At 46.7% G+C, this 15092-nt stretch overlaps 2 long non-coding RNA genes and 1 pseudogene across 3 annotated transcripts; 2 read left to right on the forward strand and 1 right to left on the reverse strand.

Annotated features, from left to right (window-relative positions):
- The window catches only part of LOC124969934 (SAGA-associated factor 29-like), a 73176-nt pseudogene that overhangs the window by 17439 nt on the left and 40645 nt on the right, over positions 1–15092 (reverse strand).
- On the forward strand, positions 572–7038 carry LOC124970019 (uncharacterized). Its single transcript, XR_007106060.1, has 3 exons — positions 572–592; positions 5118–5193; positions 6954–7038. It is a non-coding gene; the product is annotated as an uncharacterized LOC124970019 (long non-coding RNA).
- Positions 7993–14307, forward strand: LOC124970017 (uncharacterized). Of its 2 annotated transcripts, none has more exons than XR_007106057.1 (3): positions 7993–8100; positions 13140–13262; positions 14040–14307. It is a non-coding gene; the product is annotated as an uncharacterized LOC124970017 (long non-coding RNA). The 2 variants fall into 2 exon arrangements; XR_007106058.1 differs by lacking the exon at positions 7993–8100 and adding an exon at positions 9643–9669.

Raw genomic sequence — 15092 nt, forward strand, 5'->3', positions numbered from 1 at the left:
TTTAATTGAAACCCAACTAAAACCACTTTACTCTTTCTATATAAAATTATACCCATTGAAATCTTACCTCCCAGCAACCCCATTTTTGTGAAGACATAGAAACAAAGCAATCTCAGACATTTTTATATACCAATTTATGAAAACACTTCTAATATTTATATAATTTTTAAGAAATTTAAGAAGTTAAAAGTATTTGATTTTATAACATTTAGCAGTTGACATTTAGGACTTCAACTGTGTAAATTAATCCTACGTCTCCTTTGACAACAACATTTATAAAATTAATCTCATTTATGTTAAATCAAATTTACATATTTTTAACTATAAAGTCAGGATATCAAACAAAAGCAGTTAACAGCATTAGCCATCTCTTTTCTGTTGAAAAAATCCTAGAAGTAATGGATATTAAACCTTACACATTTTGTAGAAACATAAACTTTATTGTCTGACAATCTAGAAAAACCTAAGTGGTAATTTTAAACATATCTTTATTTTCATCTCTTTACCCAATTGAACCTTACCTTTCTTTTTTTTTTTTTTTTTTTTTTTTTTGCACTGCTGGGGATTGAACCCAGGGCCTTGTGTTTGACAGGTGAGTACTGTATGAACTGAGCTATATCCCCTGCCCATAAACTTAATCTTTTTTAAAAGTCACATAAACTAAAAAATATTTGGATTCATTTCTTATTTAAATTTTAATTTATGAGTGCTTATTTATCTATATGCCAATTTTGATACCATGTACATGATCTATACACACAAGCACATATAGTACACACAACAAAACAGTATACATGTGTGCACACATACCAAAATAGACAGGAAACAAAGATTTTGTACCTTTTTGTGAGTGGAGTTCCACAGGTAGGAGGCAATGTTACAGATGTTTAAGAAAGTCTCTATTACATTTAACCTGTTAGAAATGAAAATAGAGCCCACCAGACTTTTACATTATGACTTAAATATAGAGCAGGCCTGTACAGTTGGAAATACCAGGGGTAAAATCTAACAGCCATGATGTACACTGAAAGCAAAGGTTGGAGTAGCTGGCCATTTGTTCTTGATGGCTATCACATCAACCTCCAACATCACAATGTCTATGTCCTTTTTAGGATTTAGTAGAAAGAATTTTGTTCAATGTATTTGAGAGTTCATCCTAGAAGAATTGGCCTCTGAACAAAGACAGTGTGTAAAAAACTTTCTGTTAGATCAAACAAGACTGATCAGAAACACTCATTAATTTAATTCATCCTTTTGGAAACAGTTCTGTTTAATGGCCCATGTTTCAACAATGCACTGCCAAGGACACCAAAAAGGCAACTTCTCCATAGACCAGGGAAATGCACTAGCAGACAGAAGTATTAGAGGAGCAGTACTTGAAAATATTTCAGAAATGGCTCTAATTCTTCAAACCCAAACTGACATTCAAGTTCATCCTGCACAAAAACTGAAAAGGAATGGACTAATCAATGGTGATATAAATTAGCAGAAATGGATGGAAGACAAGGGAAAGAGTTTGTGGCCTCTTATTACCCTTGGCTTATCAATGGAAAAGTATTAAAGGCATTCATGATTCATGCCACTTGGGGAGAAAGACACTGACCACTGTGGTTACTCACGCCTTAGGAAGGAAAGGCCTGGAGCCTACCATTCAAGAGATCATGAGATCTCACTCCCTCTGCCTTCATAATACTCCAGCGGGCAGGCTGGGGGCACCAAGCAACCACCTTCACTATTGAATCCCATAGAACAGTGAGGCACATCCCCTGGGGAAGGTTGGCAACTGGACTTTACCCAGATGCCCCCATGTCAAGGATAAAAATACCTTCTAGTTTTGGCTAGTTCCTATCCTATATGAACTGAAAAGTCCCAAGAGGCCATTAAAGTCTTATGAAAAAAAGTTATCCCTAGATTTGGACTTCCTAGGTCCCTTCACAATCATAATGAACTGCGCTTCATCGAAAGCATGACACAGGTTTATTCAGGAGATTTGGACATCACTTACCTATCTTCATACCTCTGGGCACCCTCAATCTTCAGGAAAAGTCAAGAGGGGAAGCTTACATTATTCAATCAACTGTGACAAAACTATGCCAAGAAACTTCTCAATCCAGGTCAGGTTCACTAACTATTGCTCTGTTGAGGATCAGAATAGTTCCTAAAACTTCTCTCCAACTAAGTCCTAATGAAATGCTTCATGGAAGATTTTCCTGACCTCAGATTCTGGACTGACCATAGAATGCAGAAATGATTAAATATTTAATTAATTTGGTTCAAATGCAAAAAGTTTTATTAGAATATGGCATCAGTGTTCTCCTGAGCCCTTATGATTCACACTGTATATCAAAAGCACAACCAAGTGACTATGACTTAGAAAAAGAACTTAACTTTAGATCAGGTTACAAGAAGATCAGATGTTTCCCAATGGTCAATAAATGAGACCTTACACCAAAAAGGCCCTGGAAAAAATTCCTCTTACTGCAACTATTGCGGACATGTAGAATTAGGTTGAGCCTTGTCTAACTCAAACTCCAAATACATCTAATATAAAAGATGATAATTATAGATATCTCCAAGGATATTTTCATTTGTGGAAAGAACATATTTGGCTAACACCCAGTATGGAACAACTCAATCAACAGGCAGCTTCCTTTTGGGAACAAAGAAAGCAGTCTTTATCACTGGAGTAATTCCATAGGTAAAATGAGAAGGACTCCTATAGAAAACTAATTATACAACTAGATCAAAAGACACTTATAGGCTTGCCACCAGTTGGAAGTGGAGGACAGAATGAGATGGTCAGAGAAAAGTGGAACATAATGGCTACATCTTTGGTCATGGTTATCACCAGGCTGCATAATAAGCATGAGGATATTCTTGGATACAAGCATGTGAATTAACACTATAGATTCTCCAGCCAACTTCCCAAACCTACAGCATTGGTGGGAACAAGCAGTCTTTCACTGGAATGATCCTCTGGCTTATCTCTATTCCCCAAAGTGGGTTTGAAGATATGATATGGCAAGTCAAGTCCTTTAGCACATATACACAAAAAGCCCTCAGTGACATATCTCAGAACATTTCACTATTAAGCAATGACCAAATGGCCCTGGATATCTCACCTGCATCACTGAAGCAACTGTGCCATCAGTATAGTGGAATGTTGTGTTCATAACTCTGGAAATGTGTCTTCTACGTTACCAGACTTCGATTCTCAAAGAAATAAGATATCTGATTCTGCCCAAAACTTCCTATCCTTTAGATTTTCTGGAACACCTTGCCAAGAACAGCTCCCATTTTCTTAGCTCTTATACTTTGCATAGCAATACTTCTTTGTCGTTTGAGCTGTTATTGTTGTGGGCTAATATCTCATGTGCCCAGACTATCATTTCACTATTAAGCAATGATCAAATGGCCCTGGATATTTCTCCTGTATCACCAGAAGGAACTGATGTCATCGGTATAGTGGAATGTGTGTTACCCCTGATAACTCTGGAAATGTGTCTTCTACATTACCAGATTTAAGACTCTCAAAGAACTAAGATGTCTGATTCTGCCCAAAGCTTCAAAGACTTCCTATTCTTCAGGTTGTCTGGACTACCTTGCCAAGAAATAGCTCTCCACGCTCAGCAAGGCATCAGCAACCTCAGCGTTCACACCTCCAGGAGAGATGTTTGGGGGTGGCGGTTTCCAACAGTCAAGGGGTTCACGCTAAATGTGTTAGCCAATCAGCGTCTGCATGACTAGCAACCCTGCGGCAGTGCATGCTCATTAGTTAGCGTCACAACCTACCTGGGCTCCAGGGAAACCTAGCTCCTGCTGCGGGGAGAGGAAGCACTAACCCGCACTGCTGGGGCCCACAAGGCACGTGCCATGGATCCTGGGAGCTTTTTTTCTGAAACAAGCATCTTGCAATACTAACCACCCAACCCTTCCAGGGTTCCTAGGTTTCAGGAAATTACCCCCAGCTTCAGCCCTTGTGAGAAAGTGTGGTGCTCCATTTTCAAAATATATTATTCAGCCCGAACTGGGTTCATCTTAGCCATTTTCATTATGACCCATCCCTTTTGCCCGCCCTCACTTTAAAATTAGCCAATCCCGAAATTTGTGCCCCTGAATCCTCCAATCAGTGCTGGGTATGAAAACCTGCATTCTGCCCATGCAGGCACCTTGCTAGCCGGGTTCTGTAGAATTCCCTGGGCTCAGAACTGAGTGACTTGCCCACCCACTGTCAAGCATGTGTTTGATTTCTCCTGGCACCTCCTTATTTCTAATACCCTGACACATGAAGTCCTTATGTGCCTCTGGAGGTGATGCAAGGAGTCTTAGGCATCTACCTGCTCTGCCTCCTGAACCCTGGGCATAGGGACTGCAGCTACCTGGGGTTCACCATCAACCCCACTGGTGGCAAGAAAGGAGAGGCAGTTCTTGTGGACCAACTGGAGAAGGTGCTATAGGACCATGAGGTTCTTCCTGCTGGGAGGCAGGCTTTGGGAAGCATCAGGCTTGGTGGTGCAAAAGGTCATTTATATGGGCGGGGACTGTACAGTAGATGTGTGGGAGGGTATATTCCAAAGTTGAGGGTTCCTGTGACTGGGAGGTTGCTAAACAAGTCCTAGAACAGAATAGATCCTTCTGGATGAGGAATAGGGGACAGTTATGTACCTACAACTAGATAGGGGCCTAAGGTTGGCAAAGGTGAGAAGACCAGCCTGCAAAAAGAGGTGAAGCCCAGAGTCTGGGCTTGAAGCCCTCGTGAGGAGGCTCTAGATGGGCCTGGAGGCCAAGGGTGGCTAGCGATTCTGCTTCCTGTTGGTCAGGAGTGTGGTGGAAACTCACAGGTTTTATCCCTTCTCCTTCCTGGGATTATGAGCCTCCTCATTGCAAGCCTTAGGATCTGTGGTGGCCTCCATTCAGGTAAAATATCAACTGATCCACTGCCTGACTGGTGGGTCCAGGAATTGTCCCCGCCTCTGCTGCCCCAATGATCTTCCTGCTCAGTTACAGTGGGCCTGGCAGCACTTGCAGGCCTCGAGCCACGGGTCACTCTGGGGCCAAGCCTGTGCCTTCCCTGTGACTGGATGGGTGAGGATCTCAGCATGTTGCTTCTGCCACAGGCCAGCATCCGGGATTGCTAAGCAGGACCCCTTGGAGACACCGACCAGATCTGCTGTGCTGTGATACCTGAGGCAGGTGAGGTCTGCACCAAAGCAGGTGGCATCTAGGATTCTGATGACCTGAGTTCAGGGTGCTTGTTGAGGGACCAGGTAGCTCACACCCTTGAGCTGCTCTGCCCCCACTTCTAACCTGGGAAGGGTAGTGCTCAAGGGTCCTCGGACCCACCACTATGAACAGTTCCCTTACCCTTTCTCTTTGTGTGGAAGGCTCTTTCCTAGACCTTCAGACTTAGCATATGCCACCCTCCTGGGGAGGTCTTCCCTGGCTCCATCTAAAACTAGACTCTTCCTTGTGGACGACCTGTTTCCCCAATTTATGTGTTTATCATCATAGTGGGGAACAAACGTGGGGCACTTTTATCACTGAGCTACATCTCCAATTCCTTTTTATTGTTGTTATTTTGACAGAGTCTGGCCTAATTAGCCAGGTTGACCAAGAACATGTGGTCATTCTGAGTTCACTTTCAATTTCTGGGATTACAGGTGCTGGATTACAGGGCTCAGAGAGTGGACCAGTTTTCCTTCATGTATTTTTCTTTTATATTTATATATATACACACATATATATACACATATGCATATATAATATGAATATATATGTAACATATACTTCAAATATATATCATAATATATATGTATATTATTATATAAAGCAGAAATATCATTTTTATCTATATATTTATATATTTACAATATATATTATATGTTATATATAACATCATATTACATATTATACTGTTGTATATGTAATGTTATATATTTTATATATTATTATATACAAACTATATTATATATTGTAGCAGTGTATAATGTATATGTAATTATATATAACACATAATATGTTATACATAAACTTATATTTATTATATATTTATATAATATTTATATTCATAATATCTTGTATTACAAATATAATTTTGTATATATTTATATATAATGATGTTTTATTTTGTGATCCACTTTCAGCCTCTTCATAGTAGACTCCAGGAAGGCAGTTCATGTTCACTCTTGCAGAAGAGAGTATAGCCAAGCCCAGGGGCACTTGCCTATAATCCCAGCAACTTGACAGACTATGGCAAGAGGATCATAATTGGGAGGCCAGACTCAAAAACTTAATAAAACCCTCTATCATCATAAAAAATAAGCCTGTTGAGGTGGCACACGCCTGTAATACCAGTGACTCAGGAGGTTGAGACAGGAGAATTGTGAGTTCAAAGCCAGCCTCAGCAATTTAGTGAGGCCCTAAGCAACTCAATGAGACAGATTCTGTCTCTAATTAAAATATTAAAAAGGGCTAGTGATGTTGTCCAATGGTTAAGTGACGCTGGGTTCAATCCCCGGTATCAAATCAAAACAAAATAAAACAAAAACAACCCCACAGGTCAGTCAATACTTAACGAATTAACAGACGGAGGTCTGTCTTGTACTTCTCAGTAAATGTGAGTTACTCCCCATCTTTATTTCCTGCATGCCACCCCTGAAGGAATGAACACTGACCCTGGTTCCCTCACCCTGGCTTTCCTCTAGGGCCCATGTGATTTTCCTGGCAGAGGAGTTCCTTCAGGAATAGCCAGGGCAGCTTCTACCCTGGGGGTCAATGTCCTAGGTGAGCGCAGTCCTCTTTCCCAGCCTGGCCTAAGTCTGGGGAGAGGGAGCCCAGTGATCCAATCCAGGAGGGGGCGGCTCAGTACTCATCTTGGCACCCAGGGCAGAGGCTACAGGCAGCTGGAGAAGCCTGACTCTGGGTCATCTCTTACCAAGTGTACCTTTGTTTAGTGTGAGAAGTCACTGCTTTGGGGAGACCTGATCTGGCTGTGTAAGATGGGCACTGAGGAGGAAGAGGAAGCCTGGAAATTAGAAGTAGAAGGTGATTCTGGACCTGCCCTCCCTACCTGCCTCCATCCTCTAGGCTGCCTTTGACCAACCTCTTCTCTCCATGGGAACACTGGACACCTGATCATCTGTCTCCCCAGCCCTGCCCCTAGTTTTCTTTCCCCTCACCCCTCTACCATACACTGGACAGCTTTTATTTGAGTCTAATAAAGAGTTTTGAGACAGATGTGGTGGCCCACACTATAATCCCAGTGACTCAGGAGACTAAGGAGGAGGATCACAAGTTCAAAGCCAGTCCCAAGAACTTAGCAAGGCCCTAAATAACGTAGCAAGACCCTGACTCATTATAAAAAGTTTTAAAAGGACTGGGGATATGGCTCAGTGGTGAAGAGCCACTGGGTTGAATCCCAGTTAAAAAAAATAACTGTTGACTGATGGTTCCTTCTGGTGTTGCTGGGACACCTGGGTGAGGGCAGCAGAGATGTGAGGAGGGGCCACTGACCCAACCATGTGTCCAGCATCCCTCCTGCCTACCAGCCCTTCTGAATCTCTTTCCCAGCTCACCCCTGAGACACTCCATTCTTGGGAGACTCACAAGACCCACACCCGTGGCTCAGAGCCTCCTGACCTCCAGGGTCAGGCTAGACTGGATTTTAATGCAAACAGTAAGAGGAAGGCTGAGCAGGGGGTGGGGAGCTCCCTTCCATGGAGCCCTGTGGCTCTTGTGCCCCAGTCTCTTCATGTCTCTCTCTGGGGCCCCTGCAAGCCCAGGGGACAAAAGCACCTGTGGAGCCATCCAGCTACCATGAGTGATGCCCCTGAGGTCACCCAGGAGCCATGAAGCAGGGGCTCCCTCCCAGAACTATTAGGCTCTGACATCCTTTTCCTTTCCTGTCCTATGCTGCCTCAAAAACAGCTTTCCTGGGGAAAAAAATAGCCCTCCTTACTCTGCCCCACCCCCTGTCCCATCGCCCTGCCCACTCAGCACTCTGGACTTGCCCTGTTGTCAGAGCCTGCAGTTCCTGGAATGCCTGGTGCTGCTCTGTCCTGAGCCCTGGTGTCTTGAGACTAGTCTGGAGCCAGCAGGAAGGTGAGCAGCCCTGCACCCCATTTTGCTATCCACCCCCCTGTTGAGCATCCCTGCAGGGAAGAAGTTTGCAAAGTCATGCTTACCCAGTTTACAGCTGAGAGACCATCCAACTCTTAGGCTCTTTCCCTTTATTTCGGTTCTGCTGTTTCATAAAGGTTAAATGCACATATTAGATTTTAAGACAAGCGTGTGCCTGCATCCACCTGAATGAAAAGGATGGTAACACTTAAGTCCCATTTCCAAACCACACCCTTCTTGCAGGAGGATAGCTATACTCAGGGCTGGCTCCTCACCCATCCCATGGGGGACCTACAGATAAAAGTTCTGTAGTACCCACCGCACACCTCTGCTAATCCCCTGCATGCCCAGGAGGCCATGAGCCAGGAATCTGAGAGGATAGGTAGGTACCAGATTAGGGGTGGTTGGGCAGGACACACTTCCCCTGCCCAGTCCTGGGCCAAAATTTTCCAGGTGCTCCTTTTGGTTTTTCAGGCACCTTTTTGATCCCCTGGGAGGGCCTCTACCTTCCTGTTCTTTTTCCATGGACACCCAATCTCAATGGGCAACTCCAGCCTGGCCAGAGTTGCCTTCCCCTCATCTACTTGAACTACTCTGACTGCCAAAGTAGGAAGCACAGACTGTGGGCAGGCTGAGGACCCAAGGTTGGGAAGGAGGAATTCACAAGGCAGATGCAGGTCCTTGAACTTGCAAGACCATGAGAGGAGAAAAGGGAAGGACTCCCAAGATGACCCCATGCTCTGTCTGGGGTCCTGGTGTCAATGAAGGCCTCTCCATGGAGGCTGCCTTTCCCACTGTGGGGGCGTGTGGATCAGGGCACAGTAGGGGCAGGTGTTCTGGGGATACAGGGCCACACCAGCCCCTCCTTCTGGAATAAGGTCTTGGGGTCCGTCTCGAGGTTGATTTTCCAGGGGGACAGTGGGCTAATGAGCAGGCAGCTGAGGGTGTGTCTCCTGAGGGGAAACTGAATCAGCCTAGGCTTGGGGGGACTGCTTTCCAGCTGGACACTCACTCTTTGCCTTCTTCGTCAATGTCATCTGCCTCATACCTGTGGGGAATGGAAGGAGAACACTGGGTGTAGCCAGGTGCCCACTGCAAGCCAGGGAGCCAGGAGGAGGAGGAGGAGATGGAGGAGTGGGAAAGTGGCCTGAGAAGCCCAGTGTCCCCCACACCCACCTGCTCCAGGTGCCCTCTGGTGAAGATCTTGACCCACTGAGCGGACAGACTGAAAAATGTCAGCCAAGCAGGTGTGGTGAGGAAGGCACAGCCCAAGGAAGGGTGTGCACTCACTTTTGGTGGCAGGACTGTAACTGACCACCTCTGCAGGATTCATCGCTCTTCACCATTCATGGCCTTGACCCACACACCCATATTTTCTCCAGGCTTGGCTACATAGTCCCCTGAAGGCTGGAATCGTCCCACATAGACATGGGGGCTGTGAGTGAAAGGAGCGTTATGCTGGGCCTCAACACGAGGCCCCCTGCTGTCTGCCACCATCAGCTCTCACCAGGCTCTCCAATCCACAGGGTCATGGCTGACTGCTGCAGCAAGGTCATCAGCACCCCTGTCTGCATGATCCTCTAGAGCAACTCTGAGTCATGTACAGATTCATGATCTTGGCAACTGTGGGAGGAGAAGCAATCTTGAGTCCCCAGTGATGGGCAATTGTACTGGGACACCGAGAACCCTGCTGTGTGCTGTCAGAGGAGCTGAGCAGGGAGCCCCCAAGGGTTCAGCACCTTCCCTGCCTGTCCACCATATGTCCAAGTTTGGACCCTGACAAGCTAAAAAGCCAGGGTGATGAGATTTGGGCACAGTGGTTATTCTTGACAGGGGGAACCATAGTTCCAAATGGTGGTTTGGAAATGCAGTCACCTCCTGTGTCCTGACCTGGGTGCTGTTTGCCTGAGTGTGCTGGGTCAGAAAACCTGCAGGGAGCCTGACCCTTCCCTGCCCTTTTCTTTCATGTCTTTGGCAATTCACCCAAAGTTGAAAAACAATGATTCCATGTGGACCTTTGTCCTCTCAGGCATGGCTGCACACACCCCTCAACTTCAAACAAATCCACACTGGCAAGGAGATAAAACTAAGGGACAAAGAGTCTGCTCACTGTGGTGAGACAGGCAGGGAAGCCAGGGCAGCGGCATCTCTGGGGCTTGGAAGGCAGCCCCTGGGTGGCAGCCACACGTGGGCCTTGCTGCAGGACACAGGGTGGGGCTCTGCCAAACCCTCCAGGTTCCCAGCACAGCAAGAAGCCAAGTGGGAGGTGGGAGGAAGCAGGGAGGCACAGGCCTTGGGTCACAGGAGAGAGAGAAGCAGGAGGCAAGGGCCAGAATTGCCTCTGTCTCGGGGAGAACTAGGGAAACCCTGAGGACAGTCATGGGCTGCATGAGGACAGTGCACCCCAGGACGGCCACATAGAGAGCACCCGAGGGAGCTGGAAAGCTCTCACCCAGTGACACCACAGCCACTGCAACATCCTAGTGCAGCACACTCTGCGTGCCTGGTGGTGCTACTGTAGATAACGCTACTGTGTGGCCAGAGGTAAGAAATCAGGAGACGGGAACCAGCAGACCTACATGATGAACATGTTATGTGCTGCAGGACCAAAGTATGAAAATAACACCAAGACCTAATGAAGATAATTTTTTTTATTTGTTCTTTTTAAATATACATGACACCTGAGTGTGTTTTGATATGTTATACATACATAGAGTGTGACTCATGCTAATTAGGATCCCATTCTTGGGGTGGTTCGTGATGGGGTGTGGCAGTGGTTCTGTATTGATATATGAACAGAGGAAAGTCATGTCTGATTATTCTACTGTCTTTAGGAAAATATGTAGAATCAAAGCAACAGTCTGACCCTGGGTTACACACAAGCAAACTGAAGACCAGCTGACAGAAGGACAGATCCTGAGTCATGGGCTAAGTCTAAATAGTGCTTCTGTCTCTTAGAACCCTTCCCGTGTGTTCTCCTGGGTCAGGGCTCTGTGACAGGGGGAACTGGCAGGGAGAGGTTGTCAAACCATTTCAAGCAGGTCTGAGGAGTAGGTGTTGCTGTACAATGTAGGAGTGACCCCTGAGCTGGGACAACACAGGGCTCCTGGGAGTGTGTGCCTGGCCACAGCAGGGCTTGGTTCATACCATGCAGGGACAACCCAACGCTCCATTCCTTGCCCTTGCCTCTATGTCTACCTACATAGGTAATGCTGGGGCAGGTATACAATTGTCTCTCTCTACCCTCTTGGTCTCACACTCTATGCAAGGCATATGACTGTAAGCAAGTCATTTCTCCTTTATAAATATAGGAGGACCCCCTTCCCATTTGGTGAATGCAGTGGTGGGTGCCAGGGGCTGTAGGTTGGGCCTCTTAAAGGACTTACACTTCTTCTCTGCTTCTCTCCTGCACTACAGGGATGATGGGCCATTTGAGTCCTCCTAAGTAGACTCACTCATTCCTTATCCTCTTGGTTCAGGGGAACTAAAAATCCTCAGCAAATGAATCCTGGGACCAGAAGGGTTAACCTGTAACCACCATGGCTCCCAGCTTCACCCGCCCATTCTCTCTCATGGGGAAGTAAGGGCAGGGGATGCGTTGAAGGAATTCAGGGACTGAGAAACCAGCCTTGAAATAGAGGGGAGAGCCAGACATGAAGGTGCACCTGTAGTCCCAGCTACTCAGAGGATGAGGAAGGAAGAGTGCCTGAGCTCAGGGTCAAGAGCAGTGTGGGCAGCACAGGAAGATGCAGTGCAAATAGAAACAGGAGAAGAAATAAAAACACAGGGGACATGGAGGGAAGGATGGCTTACACACCTCATTTCTCACTCTCAAGGGAAACATGACTCACCCTGGCTCCCTAGCTACTTCTGTCTCCAGGACCTCTGTGCAAGGTACCAACCCTGACAACCGTTGGTGGAGGCAAATTCTTCTGCCCCAGTTCTGCCTCAGGCCACCGTTTCTTTCGTGTGTAAACCCTAACTCCACCTTCTCCTCACATCCCACATTTCTGAAAATCCCATGGTCTTCACAGGGGCACCAGTGGGCACATGATGTCCAAGGCTATGGAGCCACTGGCCTTCTCTTGGTGAACACAAAACATCATCCTTTCAGCTTTCAAGGAGCTCTAGCTTGGGCCTCACTTGCCCTGCAGGGGACTTTGCTATCCTGCCTCTAATATTGGGATGATGTTGGGGAGACATCATCCCAAGGACAGATTTTCAGCTGGGAAGGGCTCTGAGCACTTTCTCATCTCTCCATGACTGGCAGTGAACAGGACTCCCAGCCATCTGGAGATCAAGTGTTTAATGGTAGCACAGAGGCTCCAATAGAGGCTCTTGTCACAGTGTGAACTTCCCAGGGAAAACATGTGATCTCATGGGATTAAGCCATGAACACTTTTGAAGGGAAATAAGACCATCAGGGGAGCTCTCCAGAGCTCTCTGTCCTGCAGGATCGACAGTCTTTCCAGGAAACCAGGAACTGAAAGGTGCACCAGCTGTCCAGGCTGTGGAGGGAGATGACATGGCAGGGGAGGGGAGGCTAGGAAAGTCAGCTCAGCCCTCCGAGACTGTGTGGCCAGCAGAAATGCCAGGTAGGAGCAGAGCGAGCAGGGCCTGCCCAGTTCTGAAAACAGTATTAGAGACTTTCCGGATGCTGAGGGCACTCCAGGTAGTGAGGGGCAGACCTATGCTCAGACCAGTCTCCCAAGCAGCCCTGTACCTTCACCTCATTAGCCCAGCATAGCCACATCTAGGTGGAGACTGAGATGGTAAGGGACACGTGATTCATGAAGAAGTGTTGAGGAAGAGGGCAGGCTCAGCTGAAATTCCCCGCTCCATGGAGTGTCATCAAGAGACACTTCTTGTCTGCACTCAGAGGCCACAAGAGCTCTTCCCTTTGTTCTTTGCTTGAATCAGTCTGGGACTTCTGTCCCCATGTGCTGCCTCCCTTCTGGCTTCAAAGGGCCTAAGAAATCCTCACCTGGACTCAAATTCTGGGTCCTGTGTTTGTTTTACAGACTGAATCCAAAGATCAAAGTTGGTACCGCTGGAAGGGACTTAAAGGACACAACTTGCATTGCACAAGCAGTGACACAGAGGCCTACATCAGAGAGGAACTTGTTCCAAGCAAAACAATCCAGGTGAGGTGGGGAGAACCACACAGTTCACTCAGCTCAGCCTCAGCGTCCTTGCCACACACGGCACAGACACAGGCACTGGCCCTGATTGATCAGGTAATGGCTCTGCAGACCTCAGTCCTTCATGTCTGCTCATGCGTCAGTCACCAGCACATGGGTAAGAGATGGGGTGGAAGTGGCAGGCCAACGCCTGGGTAGCTGTCCCCAAGTCATAGTCTCCACAATGAGGAATATATGGAGAGGACAGAGTCAAAACCCCCAAAGCCGGGGCCACAAAGGCAGGTTCCTCCCGGTCATGGTCCACGTTGCAAGGGTGTGACCGTTTGGGGGGATGGGGCCATGGTGGGAGTGTGGTCTTGGGGCTGGATTCGGGCTGGGTGAGGGGATTCTTGGGTCTTCATGGTGGCTTTGAAGCAGTTCTTTCCTTCCATTTAATGGACTCCAGGAGGATTCAGAATTTGGTTGCACAATGATTGAGAGTCCTATCCCCTGCCTCCTACTGGGCAGAAGGATAGGGACCATGCCCAGGCCACCTTAATGAGTCTTTTCCCCCTTGTCAGTCTGAGGTAAAAGAAATAGAAATAGGAAGAAGAGTAGAACATGAAATGTAGAACAAGAAAACAGAATGATTTTAATTTAGAAGTTCTGCATACATTTTAAGGCCTTTCACTCCCTAAACCTGTCTCCCTAAATTCTTGAGATTTATGTAAATTTACCTGTGTACAAACACCCAATGAGCAGAAAAAATACAGAGATATTTTGAGAAACCTATAATTTCAGGAACTTTCCTGTGCTACCTACTGATGGGATAACGAAGACCATGCCAGCCTGAGGATCCTGAGATTGACCAGACCCCCAGACCCCAGATCACCCAATTGATGTCATTCCTGATACCATTTTTACATACCTTCCCATACCCGTCTTTCACCAAGTTTTCTTTAAAATAAGAGCCTGGAACCCTCAAACCACTTCTCCCACTCTGGGGTGACCTGCATTCTCCCATTAATGTGTTATCTGCATTCCTAAATAAAACTGTCTATGCCTCTGACTTGCACATGATGAAATTCTTGTCTGTCACATAAACCAAGAACCCGGCTGGTCCTGAGTGAATTCCACCTTCTCTCCAGGGACTCCTCAGACTCTTCTTCAGAGACACCTCTTCTCCTCTGACATCTCTTGCTGTCCCATGTGGGGCCTTTGGAGGCACTGACTTTGAGAAGTCTGCTCAAATGTTTTCTTTGGGCCTTGGCTATGAATTATTCTGCTCCCTCCTGGATGTATAATCTCTCCTTCCACTTCCTTCACTTTCTTTTATGGGGGGGGAAGGGGTTTTTCCTTATATTTTGCGGATTTTCCAAGCTTTCTACAATGTGCTTTTACAACCACACTCGAAAATTGGGGGCACAGAGGTTCTCCAATCCCACCAGCCTGCAGTCAAGCTGTCAGCTACAGAGCACTGAACACAGTCTAACAGGCCCAGGAGCTCAGGATTCACCTCCCAGGAGCATGTGAGAAGTCTGCCCTCATCTCTTCCTCATCCATGGCAGATGGCTCCCCATAAACCACCTCAGGGACAAGAACATACCCTACACAAGTTGGAAATTCCTGAGTCCCAGCTGTCCAGAGTCCCCAGATGTAGGCTGAAGTTCCATTCCAAACCCACATGTAATTCCAGATGGACTGTTGTTCTTGAAGAATCCTGCCACAGATTAGGACAGAGGGAACCTTGGTGCCTGTCCATTTGCACCTCATACCCACGCTGGGTCAGCTCCAGGCAGCAGCAGGAATGATTGTTCTCTTCAGTCCTCATCATGTTGACTCTTCTCCAGGGCC

The sequence above is a fragment of the Sciurus carolinensis genome, chromosome 18, assembly GCF_902686445.1.
Source record: "Sciurus carolinensis chromosome 18, mSciCar1.2, whole genome shotgun sequence".
NCBI lineage: Eukaryota > Metazoa > Chordata > Mammalia > Rodentia > Sciuridae > Sciurus > Sciurus carolinensis.